Genomic DNA, 16,171 nt, shown 5'->3' with positions numbered 1-16,171 from the left:
TATCCAGCATTCCACTGTTTTATTCTGCAGGTAGCTAAACTTCTCTTGTGCTTGATAGAGTTGCTGGAATTATATGTGACAGTGCTGATACAGCTGCTCACTTGCATGTGGAAGCCTGCATTGGTACTGAGTATTTCTCAACTTGCTTTGAAGCATTGGTTATGAAAATAGAATGAAAATGTGATTACTGTCACAGTAATACTGACTGAGTTTTCTTAATGAGACAATATTTTTACTTTGTCTCAAAGTTTTACAAATAATCATGTTTTACAAAAACATGATTAACAACTAGATTAGACTCTACTGTATTGCACAACAGATGAAATTTATGCAGATGAGTCTTTCTCCTCATTCTTAAAATAATTACCTTCAATAGTCAAATTTCAAATCTTTTGTGGTAGGAGAACTCTCACAAAAACTTCAGCCCTGGGGTGGGGAGAGCAGATTTTAGGCTGCTCAGAGAATGCAATTGGGTCTGAAAAAGAGCATAGGTCTTTCAGTTATGCAATTAGTATGCACACAGTGTTTATAGTTAAAAGCCAGTTATTCAAACTAGTAAGAATAAAAATATTGTAATATATTGACCATTGATTGAATACATTTATTTCTACTTAGAGCATTTGTAACAATAGCTTTTACCCTACTGAGAAGCCAATTTCTCCAAGCCTACCTTTCCACACACAGACTTATCCAAAAAAAAACTGGGCTTTGACTGCTAAAATACACAGAGATGACAACAGAGTGTTTTTCACCAGTTTCCCAACGTTAAACATACTTGTCAGTGCCAAAAAGATCAAAGACTTGAAGCTTGTGTCTCCTATATCTCACCAGACTAGCACTGATCAATAATATGCACCACTTGTTCTTTCAATTAATAATTATCCAGATGAAGCTGCTGACTACCAGCTTAGTCACTGGGATAGGATGTGACTCACCATCCATAGTAGATGAGTTTCAAGGAAAGACTGATGGATTTTACCGCACTCTTCCAGGCATGATGCTAAAAGGTCATAAGAGTTCTGATTAATATATATGGCACAGCTGTTTTTCAGTCTAACACAGTATTTGTCACTTCAAAGTACTTTTAAAATTCTGCTGCACTCCTTCTACTTATTTGCAATTTGCAGGTCAGAAGTAATAAATCGTTTTGGTGCACTTTTATACTGTTTACTTGGCTGAGAACATGGAAAGATGGAAGAGAAGGAGAGTACTGACAGGACACCAGCAGAGCCCGGCAACGCCAACTCAAGTTAAAGATTAAAATTAAGCCTTGTCTTGGGACTGCAATATTTTGCTGGTGATGATGTGTTTGAAACTTGTAAGGGCACCAATGTCAGATTTAGAAACACTGCTTAGTTATCTTTTTCTTTTTTTCCAGCACTCCCATTTTCTTTTCCTTTCAGCAATTCACTGAACTTAAAGAATAAAGAACAGAGTGAAATCTAAGTGCATATATATGTGCGATCCCTGCAACTCATGGCTTTTTTTTCATTAGTTTTATGAACTACTGTGCCGTATTTCAACAAGATGAAAGAGAATTCAACTGAAAATGAATGAAAACTGATCCTGATCCACACTACTTACATTCCTCAAAAAATTTACAAGCAAATCATTTGAAATTATAGATTACTCTCTGAACGTATATCACATTTATGATAGGATAGGTGTTAGACAGACATTCAACACTCCTACATTTTCCAAAAATACATGGAAGATAAAATAAAGAGATATAAAGAAAATGAAATTACCACAATTTTTTTCCATTAGTTTCTCAGAAACCACATCAAAGAATGCTAGTAGGCTCAGTTTTCAGGTGATGAGAATCATCACTGTGTGATCACTTGGTGGTATTTTTCATAATAATAATAATAATAATAATAATAATAATTAGAAGAAGCATTATCAGCCCCTGTATTCAATCAGACCACTTGAATTACAGCCCCAGATTACAATCAATAACTGCTTGTGACTGAGTTATATGCATGGCGTTGGTGCACAGGGCAGAAAAAATGACTGTCCACTTCACCTCCCTGTCTCCAAATGACAGCAGCATATTTTAAGACAGATATCACTTTGGTGGAGAAAGCTGCTTAATACACGTCATTGAAAGAATGAAGAAAAACTCAAAAGCAAAAAGAACAGTAAAGGAGCAGTTAATAAAAACACAGCATCCTATAAACATCACTAAATATTTAAGAAAAAAAAATCTTTTTTTTTTTCTTAAAATGTTTGAAAATAACGTCATTGTTAAAGTCCTTGATAGTGACTAGAAGCAGACGGCTTATTACATTTGTTGTTATCATCCTAATGTTATCTTGTGCTCCCTACATCTGTAGTATTTATCCACCTTAATCATAGTCTGTAAGACATCTGAATAACATACAATTCAGTGACGTGTACAGACAATGGAATAGGAAGGGTCATATCTTCTAGCTGGCCTGCAGGTACCCTTGTAATACAAGCAGCAATTAATTGTAGAGAGGAAAGGAAAAAAAGAAGCTGGCCAGTTACAAGAACAAACTCATCAAAGGAAAGATTTTCTGGGAGAGGAAGACTGCTGTTACAGCTGGTGTCAGCAATCTTAAAAAACTGAGGGACCAAATGTTAGCTGGTATGATCCAAATGAATCCTGAACTATAAATGGAATGGTAATAAACAAAGCTATTTCTCAGCTGACCCCCCTCGGATGCTGTTAACAGACAAACAGCATGCTCATAGCCTATGGCAACCTGCAGCATCCCAGTGATAAAATCATGACAGCTAACAGATGAATCCTTTCTGAATTCTATGAAATAAATTAATAATCGTAGCAGCATCATTACAGCAAAACATCCATCTTCTGCAACAGCTGTTCCCCCATTGCATGTTGCATTTATTTTCTGTTCTTGCCCTGCCCTATGCAGTACAACTTAACTCAGAGACTGAACTTCAGTAAATCAGTTGCAGGCGTATAGAAACACATTATTTGTCTTTTTAATGCGTTTTCACCAGATTGTATAAAATGTCAGCTTTTGTTTGAGCACAAACACATTACTAGATATTCTATCTCTAAAAAAATTTTTTTTTAAATCAGTAGACTGATGAGAATCAAATGCAAACTCTAAAAAAATATACAAGCTGGGTTTCATCTAAAACCCAGGCATTGTATCTAATTCTGACCCACCTCTGTAGGACCATAACAGCTTTCTCAGGCAGTTTTGTTTTACCCACTACACATTCCATGCAGGAATTGCAGAAGGTGCTTTTATCAGACACACAACTATTTTAAGACTAATATCCCTTAAGGGTTCTGCAAATCATAGACATAGAAAGCAGTTTCTCAGGGGCCCTCAAGATTTACAGGAGGCAGATTTTGCCCTACTTTGAATTAATTAAAGTAAACTTAGTCTTCTTTAACACAACATTGGTGTTCACTCAGCAGTTAAATTACCTCAAAAGCACAGCTCTGTATTACAAGGGTCATCTCTCTGATGTGCTTGCAACAGCAGTTAATAGTTGCAGAAGCATCTCGGGGCTTTGGAAGAGCTTCAGCAGCTGTATTTGTCAAACCTAGATGCACACAAATTGTCTTCTAGATCTGTTACCACTCACTGTCTGAGATGAAATTCAGTTCTTACCTTTAGGGTGTGTGTGTGAACTGGTGATAGCTGTACTTACCCACCAGCCACAGAATACAGTGGAAATTGTGGCTGACAAAGCAGTTGGCCTCAATTTTGCAGTGAGACTAATTGAAATTCAAATTCACAAAGGAAACCTTCACAGACTGTCGAAAATCAGACAACACAATTACTTATTTACACCCTCACTATGCTGTCTGAATATCTCACAGAGACAGGAAAAAAGTAGAAATATCTTATATAGAAATACAAAATGTATACTCCAGAAAGCTAAAAAAATGCAGAGTTAGTTTGCTGCACATCTACACATCTCTCCAACAAAGGACCAAGTTCAGGTCTCTGTATTATGGCATTAGGTGTAGAAAAGACAGCAAAAGCAAATGATTTTTCCCAAAATGTTTACAAGAACATTTCACAGCTTTCCTGCTCAAAGACTAAATAACGTAAATGAAAGAAAAATTATTATGCCTAATTACTTCTAGTGAGATATCATGCCTACATTAAGGCATTATCATTAAAAGCTTCAGTGATCATATAGCAACTAGAAAAATAATGTAAGTGGCTTGTAATCTTGGGAGAATTCAGTTAAGCCTAGCCAGTTCCCATCTGCTCTAGTTTGCATCAGAGCATCTCAACCTTTTATTTCTGTAAGCTGATGTTTGTCAGGATTCCCAAGGGCTTCTTTTCACTCCATTCGGAGCCCCAGTGTGACACTGTCAGAACAACACATGACAAAGTGTTATCATATTCAGATACCGAGACAAAATATCCTTCTGTTAATTCTGAAATGCCCTTCATCAACCCCTTTGGTTTCCTACCCACATCTGCTGTGGCATGGGAACTCCCTTAGAAAAATGCATCTTTCTTCCTTTTTTTCATATCTCTATTAGCATGAAATGGTCAGGAATACACCTTGCACCTCGTCAAATGCAGAACATGCGAAAGAGTGAGACATAAGCATATTACATTATCACAGACCTGGTCAGAAACTGATGCAGACTAAAGGTGGTCAGGAGAGAGCAAACAGCACCAGCAGGGCTGCTTAAACCAGCACAACATTCCTAAGTAATGTGCAGCTACAGCCTATTTCTTCCAAGTTCTTTGCATGATGTGCTTAGGGAACCAAACTGCTTAACATGGGGTCATGCAAGCCACTTGAGCAGACAGGCACTAAAGAGGAAAGCATTTGTGCCTGAGTCCTTCTTGGATTGCAGCCAGAGTATTTTACAGAGGAAGATAAAATTTAATTAAGTTTCATAGGTTAAAAACATTTCTTCTCTGTTGTTGTCTGTCATAATGGTTTAGAAATGCCTAATCAAGTCTCTTTCTCCCTTTCTCCCTTTGTTATTAGTTCATTGCCCTTGAAAGTTCAGCTGCAGACATTTTTTTTTTTCTTTTTTTAATTAAGTGATTATTAAAGCATTTATTCCAAGGAAGAAATAGAGATGGAACAAAACAAATATGTTGTGCACAAAAATCTGAAAACCTATAAGAAGATCTCTGGAAATATAGGACAGTATAATATTTTAAAGGTGTGATGTAGACATTATTTATTCACTAGGAAGAAGCACTGTATCATGCAATGTGCTGTCAGCTTTTATGGGCTCAAATGATCACGGGACAAACATCTCATGGCAGGTGAGGGCATTCAGCCTCTATTCAAGTCTGAACTTCTGACTGTGAGTTTGGTTGCTGAAAATCAAGATCAGAAAATCAAGTTCGGAAAGGGAAAAATTTGAATGATCTCCACAAAGCAGCTTTTGGATTGTGAAGGGAAACAAGCTGACCTACAATGCGGTGAATGCACAGCACAGTTTACTGTAACTCTGCTCTGGAAACCAGGTTGGGATAGAAATAAGTAGAGCTCTGTGCCTCAGTGGTAAGGAAAACCTTTGGTAACAGGGATCATGTCATAACTCTTCTTTTCACTGTGGGGCTCTACGTCATGATGACTTTCATTGCACTACAGCAATGTATAAACTGATAATTCCTGTCTATTTGAATTGTTGAGGCAATTCAAAATTAGTCAGTACTCTGGAAAAAAATCAGAAAGCTCTATATAGAAAAAAACAGGAGGTACCAGTTTTGTTACCAGAAGTATTCGAGGAAGTACAAAGAACAGCCATAATTAAATACAGGTTGAAACAGAAAATTAAGGCAAGTTTCCCATGAAATAATTTTCTTGCTCTTACACAGATGTGCAATTTTTCTCTTTCTCGAGGTTACCTTCTTTGCCTTAATCTTAGAATTAGACTTTAATATCATTTACATATGCATTTACACATTCTTTTGATACTATTTTTCTACAAACTTCCCATGCAATAAAATGTTTTTTCTGCTTTTCCCCCAGTACTGTCCCCCAATAATATCTGCATTTGCTTCTCCTTTTCTTTCCCTCTCTTTGTACACAAATTGTCTATTAATACCTTCCCATTCTTCATCCCAACCTTCCACCTCACTGTCTTCCTCACTGCTCCCCACCCTGTCCTACAACTCTGTTCTCTCTTCACTACACATCAACTTGGCCCCTAATATCTTGCAATGGCAGCCCTGGTCACCATTTAACTGATGGAGTTGCAAATGACAGGTTCATGATAGAGTGAACTGCAAGTATTGTCCTCCAAATACATATGAATATGAACTTCTAAGGCTCCAACACAGCCTTTTATTTGGGGGCAGGAGGGCGGCCTTCCACTGTTAGGAGACTTTAAAAGCACCACTGCTTACACAGTTTTGTTGAGTTGTGACTCAAGTAAGGAACAAAACAAAGATGAATCACAAGGACCTTAACCTGGAAACCTGTCATTCATTCTGGTCCATTCTCCTGCTGCCTCCTGAAAGTCTCAGTCGCACATGGAGCAGACAGCAGGAGTTGTCATCACTAGCTCCAGAACAAAGTTAAGGAATGGCACACTCCAGTAACCTTGCCCTCTGCTTTAGAGTTCACTCTCAATTGGTGCATAGCTGCTCAAAAAGTAGTTTCTGCCATCCCTCCCCTCGCTGTCATTGTAACAGGCTACAAAGTTCCCTGAAGTCCTTTCAATTCTGTGATCTTTGGATCCTGTATCTCATCCTGAAGAGATGAAAGTGGACGAGTAAACCATTCAGCTTAGAAAGTGAGGTCTGAGTGGCCTAAGCAGCAGGAGTAAATTAAATTCAAGGTACATCCAACCCAATTTGAAGTACTATTCAGCTGACCTGTCCTGGTGATCAGGTCATGCCATACAAGAGCCAGCCATCAAACCTCAAATGGGAAGCAGAAGAGAAACTTGTCTGCACTCTAACATGGCATCCAAAGCTCTTACTCAAGAGAATCTTTGTAATCCATATGGCACAGCATTAAAATTAAAGGGCCTGAAGGTAATCAACAGTGCTACCTTATTTATGTCAGTGGGGCTCACCTAGAAAATATACATATACTTATGATATAGCATGAAATTACTAGTCATTAACATATGAAGGTATTCAATTCACTTTCATGTATCAAACTGTTGACTGGTACACCCAGTTGTACTACTGAACCAAGTTCCAGCTGAGAATCAGGCACAAGAGAACCCAGACTGAATTGCGGGGTCAGCCTGCAGTTGTCTTAAAATCTGGTTCCATGTACCCATATTATTTACTTACACAGTCTCTACCCAGAGCTTCAAACTGCTCGTAAATTTCTTTAGTCCTCATGGCAAGTTATTTTGGGGCTCTTGTGCTATTTTATGCCCAATATCATTCACATGCCAGTACCAAAAGGACTTCTAAACTCCAGACTTACAATGTCTCAATTTAAAAAAATCCATTAGACATTTCATGCTATCACAATTTTAGAGAAAAGTCCAAGCTGTGCACCTTAAAGTCCTTAAAAACAAGAAAACACAACTTTTGCTTTACTGGTACTCAGAACTTAAAGGATTTATAGCTGAGTGTTTGGATTTAACAGAACTATTAACCTTACCGTACAGGGCACACGAGCTCATGCTCTTTCTGAGAGCCCTTATAGAACAATTCGTGTCTACAACTTCTCTGAACACCCACCAGAGCTTCCAAAGACACAGAAATAACCCAACTCCTGATGGGAACAGCTGTGTCTTAGAAGAGCATGGCCAGAAGTTATTAGCTCCCAGGCAGAAATCAGGCCTCCAAAAATTTGGTATACACCACTCCAAATTGGAGCACTCAGATATGCTAAGGTTCCACTCACTGTTGTAATGACATGGCATAGAAAATACAAGAGATTAAGCCACCACCTCAGCTGATTTCAAAATAAATGATGTTACCTGCTTCAGTTTATTGTGGTCAAGTCTTCTGTACCACATTTTTTACTCCCTAAAATCAGGCTTAAAGAACATTTTGTTCCTACAGTTATAATTCTCACCTGAACACCTGTCAGTGTGTTCTATACTTACTCTTTTTTTTGGAACAGTCTACCTGAAAAAGATGAAAATAGTACAAGCAGCAAATTATCTTCTTGCAACAACCCAGATCTACACCCTAAATCATAAGCATTCAACTCATTAATAGCATTTCCTAACCCCTGCACAGCACTAATGCAGCATAAAGAATGTCCACAAATCTCAGATACTTTCCCAGGCTGACACTTGTAATGCACAACACGTTTTCAACCATCTCCACCATGGTTTTCACTTCAAAAGCACTCAGGCACAGGTGTGAATTGTATTGCCCTTTATGCCTGAGGATCTAATGTCTGCTTCACATGCCAGCAGTTCAATGTGCTTACCAAATTTGGGCCATGGTCTTATAAGTGAAGCAAAGGCCCTTCTGGAAGTAAAAACTATAATGGTCAGCTGGAAACTGGAAAACAGGGGAAATAGTAGAAAACACAAATACTCAGATAGGGCCACAAAGATGATCAGGGGACTGGAGCACCTCCCCTATGAGGACAGGCTGAGGGAGCTGGGCTTGTTCAGCCTGGAGAAAAGAAGGCTGCGGGGTGACCTCATTGCAGCCTTTCAGTACATAAAGGGAGCCTACAAAGAGGAGGGGAATCAACTCTTTGAAAGGGTGAGTGACAGCAGGACAAGGGGAAATGGTTTTAAGCTGAGGGAAGGGAGATTTAGGTTGGATGTCAGGGGGAAATTCTTTACGGAGAGAGTGGTGAGGTACTGGAACAGGCTGCCCAGGGAGGTTGTGGATGCCCCGTCCCTGGAGGTGTTCAAAGCCAGATTGGATGGGGCCCTGGGCAGTCTGGTCTAGCATTAGGTGGAATGGTGGTGGCCCTGCATGTGGCAGGGGGGTTGGAGATTCATGATCCTTGAGGTCCCTTCCAACCCTGGCAATTCTGTGATTCTGTGATTCTGTGATAGTAATAGAGCATATATGTGTTTTCACATCAGAAGGAGAAAGGATTATAGGCTCTTGGGACCATAGCATGGAAAACAGCAATTCTAAGCCTATATTGTTTCTGATTTTGATCCATCTGAAGTGGCTCCATAAGTAATCAAAAACCCCACAATTTATTGTTTTTGTTTCTTCTGAAAATTTTTCAAGAATCAGAAAAAAAGTCTCCCAGAAAAAGAGCTAGTATCTTCTTTCTACTTTTGTTGGACAGGTGTCCAACCCATAAAAGTTCCTTCTAATCCAAGTGAAAAAAATAGCTCTTATTTTCTTTTAGATAGTATTGGAGGGCCACACTTTACTGAATTAATCACGTCGTTAAATCAGGGATGCTTTTTTTTTGTTATCTGACTCCTTTCTCATAACATTATTATTTTGAGTAATCCACAATTACAGAAAAGACTAATTTTTCATTGATGTGGCACTGTGTATTAGTCAAGATTTTAACAAAATTTCAGTCTTTTCTGTGAATCTTGTTTATAGTGTGAGTTAACTGGTGACTACTAATAAACACAGTTTGGTCCTCAGTTTGATCAGACTTGCAGAGCAATTTACTGTATTTTTCCATCAGATGAAAAAGTAATAAATACCATGAACATGATATACAATTTATCCTTCAGGCAATTTCAGCAGTTCAATTGGGTAATTACACAAAGTAATTCACATCTCTCCAGCTAGATCCAATAATGAACTGTTGAGTCAAGTCCTGGAAACACAAAGGTATTCCTGAGGATCCCCATGCCTTTGGCTCTCTGCACTCAGAGGAGCCTGAACGCACCTACAGAAATCAACACCTGGAGCTCCAAAAATCAACTGCAGATGCACGACTGATGCTATGAAGACTGCCCCCTCCTGCACCATCCTACTGCTCTCACATTGTGTCTAGCTGCATAATAGCATCAGGCCAAAACACTGGTCAGCCTAAAGGAAAACCACTCTGAAATGAACATGATGGGATAAGTGCTGGACTTCTTGCTTGCAGGCAAATTGTTCTAATTTAACATTCCATCATAAAATAAAAGTTGAAAGTGTTCCAGGCAAACATATGAAATAAATTAGGACACGGAAGAAGAAAAGGGGGAGAAAGAAATAACAAGCAAAAAACCTTCCCTGAAACTCAAAATGGGTTACACATAACTGCAAAGAATTACATAGAAAAGAAACTTTATACTGCCTAATCCACTTCTTCAACATAGGAAAATGGTACGGTCTCTGCTAGGACTGAGACGTAATCAGATTTTCTTAGTTCCATTTGCTTCACAGATATGTACAAGTTACCCTATAACATATGTACTGGGTAATCTGCTGTTCATACCAGAGATAAAAACATTGAGATTGACACATAAAGTAATTGAAAACAAAGCATTACATTGGCTGTATCTTTTAGAACGTTTGCTTTAAAATATTGCTTTATAGTATCAGATCTTTCTTCAGACCCAATAATTTGTTATAAATTACTTTAATCACAGCAGCATTAACAACATGCCTAGGGCAGACAGGTAGAAACATATCTAATGGCCTAATTCAGGTGCCAATGACTGCAGAAAAAGGAGTTTCTTCAGCTCAGATTCTAATCAAAGAAAAGGTCAAGTTTCCTGCAGCTTTAAGTCAATTGTAAGAATGATTAAAGGTGCATCCATCTGCCTTGCAGGTGCTCCTCACCTCCCTCATCACAGCCCTCCCCACAGCCTGGTCCTCCAAGGTGTCTGCCAGCAATTAGCCCTAATGAGCCAGTAGGACTTTCCAGAGAGAGATGCTGACAAGCTTAATTGCAGAAAGCAAGCACAGTCTTTGCTTCCTCATAACTCCTGCTTTTCTAGGTACTCTGCAAAGCTCACACACTGCCCAAGCAAATCTCCAAATAGCACAGTTAGGACACAATGCCAAACTGCTATAGATTTCTGGAAACTCAAGAACAGTTTTTGTTCAGCACTTGGAATGGGGGACATATCCTGAGTGCAGACAGATTTGTTCATATTTTGAGAAGTATTCCATGCATCCACTGACTTGCTTTTCCATTAAAATAGTTATGTGAAACCAATACCTTACATTTTATTTTTGTAGATACTGTGTGGTGTATTTACATTAATTACCTTGAAGTTACTCTGATTACAATATGGTTCTAATTTTGATGTCTGTAATTACTATCACTTCATATAGTTAGAAGTTTAATTTAATGCCTGAATTACTTTTAATTACCACTTAAGTTCCTTACTTTCATATTTGATACATGCACTTACTGTAGAATTCAACTATCAAAAGATTAACTAAATTAGTCTATTTTCAAATTAACTTTTATTCTTGGGCAATTCCTAGTCATCTGTGTGCTCACATCTTTAATTAGTCCCTATAACATTAATGCATTTTTGTGTTGGGAAGACCTTAACTGCATTGTCCTTTTTGTGTCTGGGAATAGCACAACATTTCTGAGCTCATGTGTGACAGCAGTGACAGAATTCTGTTTAAAACCTACTTTATGACACAGTAGAACCCTACTGAAAACCATCAGTAATGATGCAAAGATCATAACAAGCACTTATTTCCTGAGATAGGTAAGGACTACAGACAATAAATAAATCTCACGCAAACAGTTCCACCAAGAGCTGCTGTGTAATACATGCAGTTTTCTCATAAATTTATAAACTCCATTCGTATCCTTTAGTTCTCATTTTACCACACAGACAACTCAATTCATTTCAAAACCAACAAGGTCACCAATGAGTACTACCTGAATGTCCTCAGTGCACTGCCAAAACAACAGGCAACTTCTCATTGCTACAATGACAGCAACCAAGACTGGCGCTCTGCAGGACAGCACAATAATACTGTCATTCAGTCATTTGAAATTTGGAGCAGATATAACACAATAATTACATAATATGAATAATAACACAATAATTACATATGAAACTCATTCTTTATCTTTCTGTGTTGCTGAAGGACACGTATCATTTTGGATTGGATATAAAAAAAATTTGAAGAAGCTCATGTAGTTCAGGTTAAAATACTGTGGGCACCTTTGAAAGATCAGCTCTTATTCAGTGCAGCAAAATGTTTTCTATTCTGAGGTTGGATTTACCTTGCAATTTCTGAAAGTGGAGTTTGACATCAAATGACTAAACTGGATTTTAGATGAGCAAGGTCTTTCATGGTGAGAACCATACTTTTTTACTGTCTATACTACAGTAGGATCCTGTTTTTTATCAGACCTTAAAAACTATCATACAATGATTAAAACAACCATGAAAGCACACATTATAGCTCACATTTTCTAGCAGACTTCCTGAGACACATACAATTTTAAAATAGATGTCTAAATGTTGAGTAGTAATCAATATCTTTCAATCCATCTCATCACATGGATTCGCCATTTTATGTGTATATCTGGGTAACAAATTCTACTCTCAAGAGAGCAAGTGACACGGCTCAGGTTGAGGTTTTCTGTATGAGCTGTTTCATTGATTTTGATAACACTGTTCCAATGGATAAAGTTAAGCACTGTTTTAGAACTGAAGTTTACCAAAAACTACTAATAAATACACGATGGCATGTAACAGAGAAAATGAAATCTTCAAACCATTACAAAACCAAATGAGATGAACTTACGTAGGTAGAGAATACCATCGGTTCTGAATGAAGTCAACAGGAACAAGAATGCCTCCCTTCAGAAGCACCCTCATTTAAGCCTGTGAGATAGCAGTATGCAGACAGCATTTATTCTTAAAGAATAATCAGAAATGAACATTCTCAGTCCATTTGTAACCTCTTCTATTTGGTGACCAGCATTATACAAGCATGGCGAAGAAATCCGTCTGATGACAAATTCTGCTCAGCTATTCAAATCCCTTGCATGCAGCATTCCTGATAAGTTAAGGATCTACAATTGTTTTACCAGTGTTAATGTGCAAGTTAATTGAAGGTCTTGAATTCATATGAACCGCTGAAAATTGATTTAAAACCTGTATGAAAGTTACTCTAAGCCAATGCTCCTTTACTCTGTTGATCAGTTTCTTGATGAGACTACACAGAAAAAAGAAAGAAATTAAGTAGAGGGGCAATATAGCATTGAACAATCCAATGACACCATTTAACAGAGTACAGATGCTTCTGTCCACAGTGCAGATTGCCTCCTTCTCTGTGCATGTACAGACATACACACACACAAACCACCATAGACATCACACCCAACCTGAACATTTCATTCTTGGGATGTTGGAAAAGCAAACAACGGGAGAGAATGCACTTTAATTTTGTTCTGTTGATTTTTTATATGTAGATGTTTGTTTATTTTTTTTACTGTTGATATTCAGAGTCAACAACCTGCTGCATATGAACAACACACTTTTCACATACTGGATATGTTCTGTGATACCAGAAATGAGGACTTTTCAGTTTTCTTAAAACCTGTGTTCTGGTTCTTCTTTTCTTTGGGGGTGCCAACTATTTTTATATTGTGGAAACTCTATATGAGCATCAATAAATGGTAGGGTTAAGTGACATCAGAAGAACTCTCTGCCTGCCTTATTTAGCCTAATGTTAACCACCTAACTAGCAGCAGGCACAGCTCATAATCACACAGAAAGGGTTCACAGATCCTAAGTCAATTAATACCTTACATATTTGTAATTCAAATGATACCTAACAACCCTAATTTTATGTGGGATAGCTAGCTTTAGCTTATTAGTGCTTATTAATGCTTATTAGTGGCCTCTTACTATTATAACTGGTCAAAATGATAGCCTGGAGTCAGCCCTTCAAGCCTGAACCACTGACCTGATTTTTCTCACAGATGATAAAGGTGAGACAGATGTGGCCTGTGCTACAGGTGGTCTTCTACTACAAACCCTACCTGTGTCAACCTTAAAAAATAAATGAATACTCATCTTTGCTTGAAGTTTCTGAGTCCTACAGTAAATGAACAGTGATAGCAGATACAGATAAAAGGGAGAGATTTGTCACAGTGTTTAATAACCCAGATATCCAAAGAACTTGATGTCAAGTGTGATCCTTTCCAACAGCTTCTTACCTTTCTGATCTCATTGGCATCATCTTGTGGGGTAAAAGAAACATCAAGACTAGGCAAATATGCTTTTACATATACACACATATAGACTCTATGATCATCAGTTCTGAATCAGCTACTTTTATTTGCTTGTATATGTGGAAATATTTGAAAACAAATATAAACAGTAATTGCTGGCACCTATAGCAATTTTCAGCTGAGCTAAATTTCAAATATATTTATATAGCTCCTGCAAATCATCTTTTGTGGGGCTTTTTACTGGATACAAGCTTCAGCAATTACTGAAAAGTAATCAGCACAGGACCTTAAAATACACAGAGGATTAACCTAACAAGAAAAAATATCACAAAACTATGCATCTCAAATTATTGCCCAGAGTTTCATTAACTTTATGGTGAACATTAAACAAATAGTATTAATGGAAAAGCTGATTTATCTGCAGGAGTACAGTTATCATGAAAACATTTTTCTCATTTTTAATTTAGTCTGATATTTTTAATTAGGTGTGAATCTTTAACTGTATTCCACAAATTCTTTTTCTAATGCAGCCTATGAATTTTTAAATTAGATTTGATTTCTTAGTTAGCTACTTTCTGCAAACCCTATTAATAATGAAATTTAAATTCAGGAAATAAAAAAAATAAAGATAACTGAATCAAAACAATGTGTTCTGTTGGATGCTACCTTACTAACCAACCTTCCCTGGAGAATTCATGCCAAAATTTACATCCCTAAATAACACAAAGGTATTTGAGATACTGTCACATAAGCTTACATAAGATAATTTTCCAATGTATGTAAAAATTATATGTAAAAATGTATATAAAATTTATCTCATTATCTATGTATATTTATTTGAGAACAACTAAACAGCAAAAAAGAGGGCATTTCCAGTCTAGGGAAAGAATATATTTTTCATTAGCAATATCTGAATGATTCCTAATTCTCAACTTGTTATATTTCAACAAATCTACTGTTAGGCTACTTTCTTTCATGCCTAAATTAAAAAAAAAAAATCTTTTCTTTATAAATAATTAAAAGAGAAATTTTTCATTTGGATTTTTCATTCCACATTTCAGTTCTTCATAGGAGATACTGCAAGTGAACATCCATATTTTGTTCTGATTGTAAACAACTACTCTTTGTCTCAAATACTGATGTGAAAAACAGATGGAGTTACATAAATGGTTCTTATAATGTCAGAATTCATAATCTCACTTTAAAACATAGAAAATTTAGGAGCAAATGTGTATCTCTTCTACTTTCCACTTCAGTTGGAATATCTGAACATGTACAGAACTTGGACACTTTCAGCTGCTAGAAATTAGCTGGGAGGGAAATAATTATATTCTAATTTAATGTAAATGACTGAATTTCTCTTTCTTCTGTGACTAAAAATGTTTTCTAGCAAATATACAAGTCTATTCCTCAGAGGCTTGACCCTTCTTAATGGCCATGTCTATATAAAGAAATGCCATCCTTTTCAGATGCTCATTTTCAGCTACCATTATACATTTATAGTATGACAGAGCAATGTAATAATACTAAACTCAAGAGGTAATTAGTGATTATTTTCAAGTGCTGATTTATCCAATTAATTCCACAGCCACGTTAAGGCTTATTTCATTTCCAAAACTTATCAAATTTTGCTGTTTGCTCTCCTATTACTTGCAGACACATGGTAATTCACCAGTCTTTTCTATCTCTCAGTCCCCCAGCTGATGTGATCATTTACATGATATATTTATCAAGCTAAAGAATCTTGTTTTGGGTAATTTAACATAATGAAGTATGCTGGTTTATCATTAAGGTTACAACATACCAATGATGTATTACAATGCAGAAATATTTGGATGGTTCAAAGTAATATGCATTTCTTTGAAACATCAAACAATTCAGAGTAATGATTAATTCATTAATATATGATCAAAAGAACATTACATTTGTAATATATTCTACTCAATACATTATTCTAATATGTCTTTAACGATATTCTGAATATTAATGTCAGCACCCCATCAGCTGAGAGGATTAGAATCTAAAAAAACTACACTTGAAATGAAGCCATCATGGAAAAAAAAAGAAAAATTGAAGATGCATCTATCTCCTTAAATGTACTTGTTATTCAAAGGGAAAACACAAAAGAGAAATTCCACATTTAATTCCTACAGCTTTCTTTATATTT

The 16,171-nt window shown here is 36.9% G+C and overlaps 1 protein-coding gene across 1 annotated transcript in view; it reads right to left on the bottom strand.

The window, feature by feature from the left end:
- The window catches only part of DPP10 (dipeptidyl peptidase like 10), a 357,782-nt gene that overhangs the window by 247,018 nt on the left and 94,593 nt on the right, over window positions 1–16,171 (bottom strand). The gene's annotated exons all lie outside the window — the stretch shown is intronic.

The sequence above is a fragment of the Phasianus colchicus genome, chromosome 7, assembly GCF_987193195.1.
Source record: "Phasianus colchicus chromosome 7, bPhaCol1.hap1.1, whole genome shotgun sequence".
In the NCBI taxonomy this organism is placed as follows: domain Eukaryota; kingdom Metazoa; phylum Chordata; class Aves; order Galliformes; family Phasianidae; genus Phasianus; species Phasianus colchicus.
Note: the sequence above shows the minus strand (reverse complement) of the source record. Positions and strands in the feature narration are given on the sequence as shown.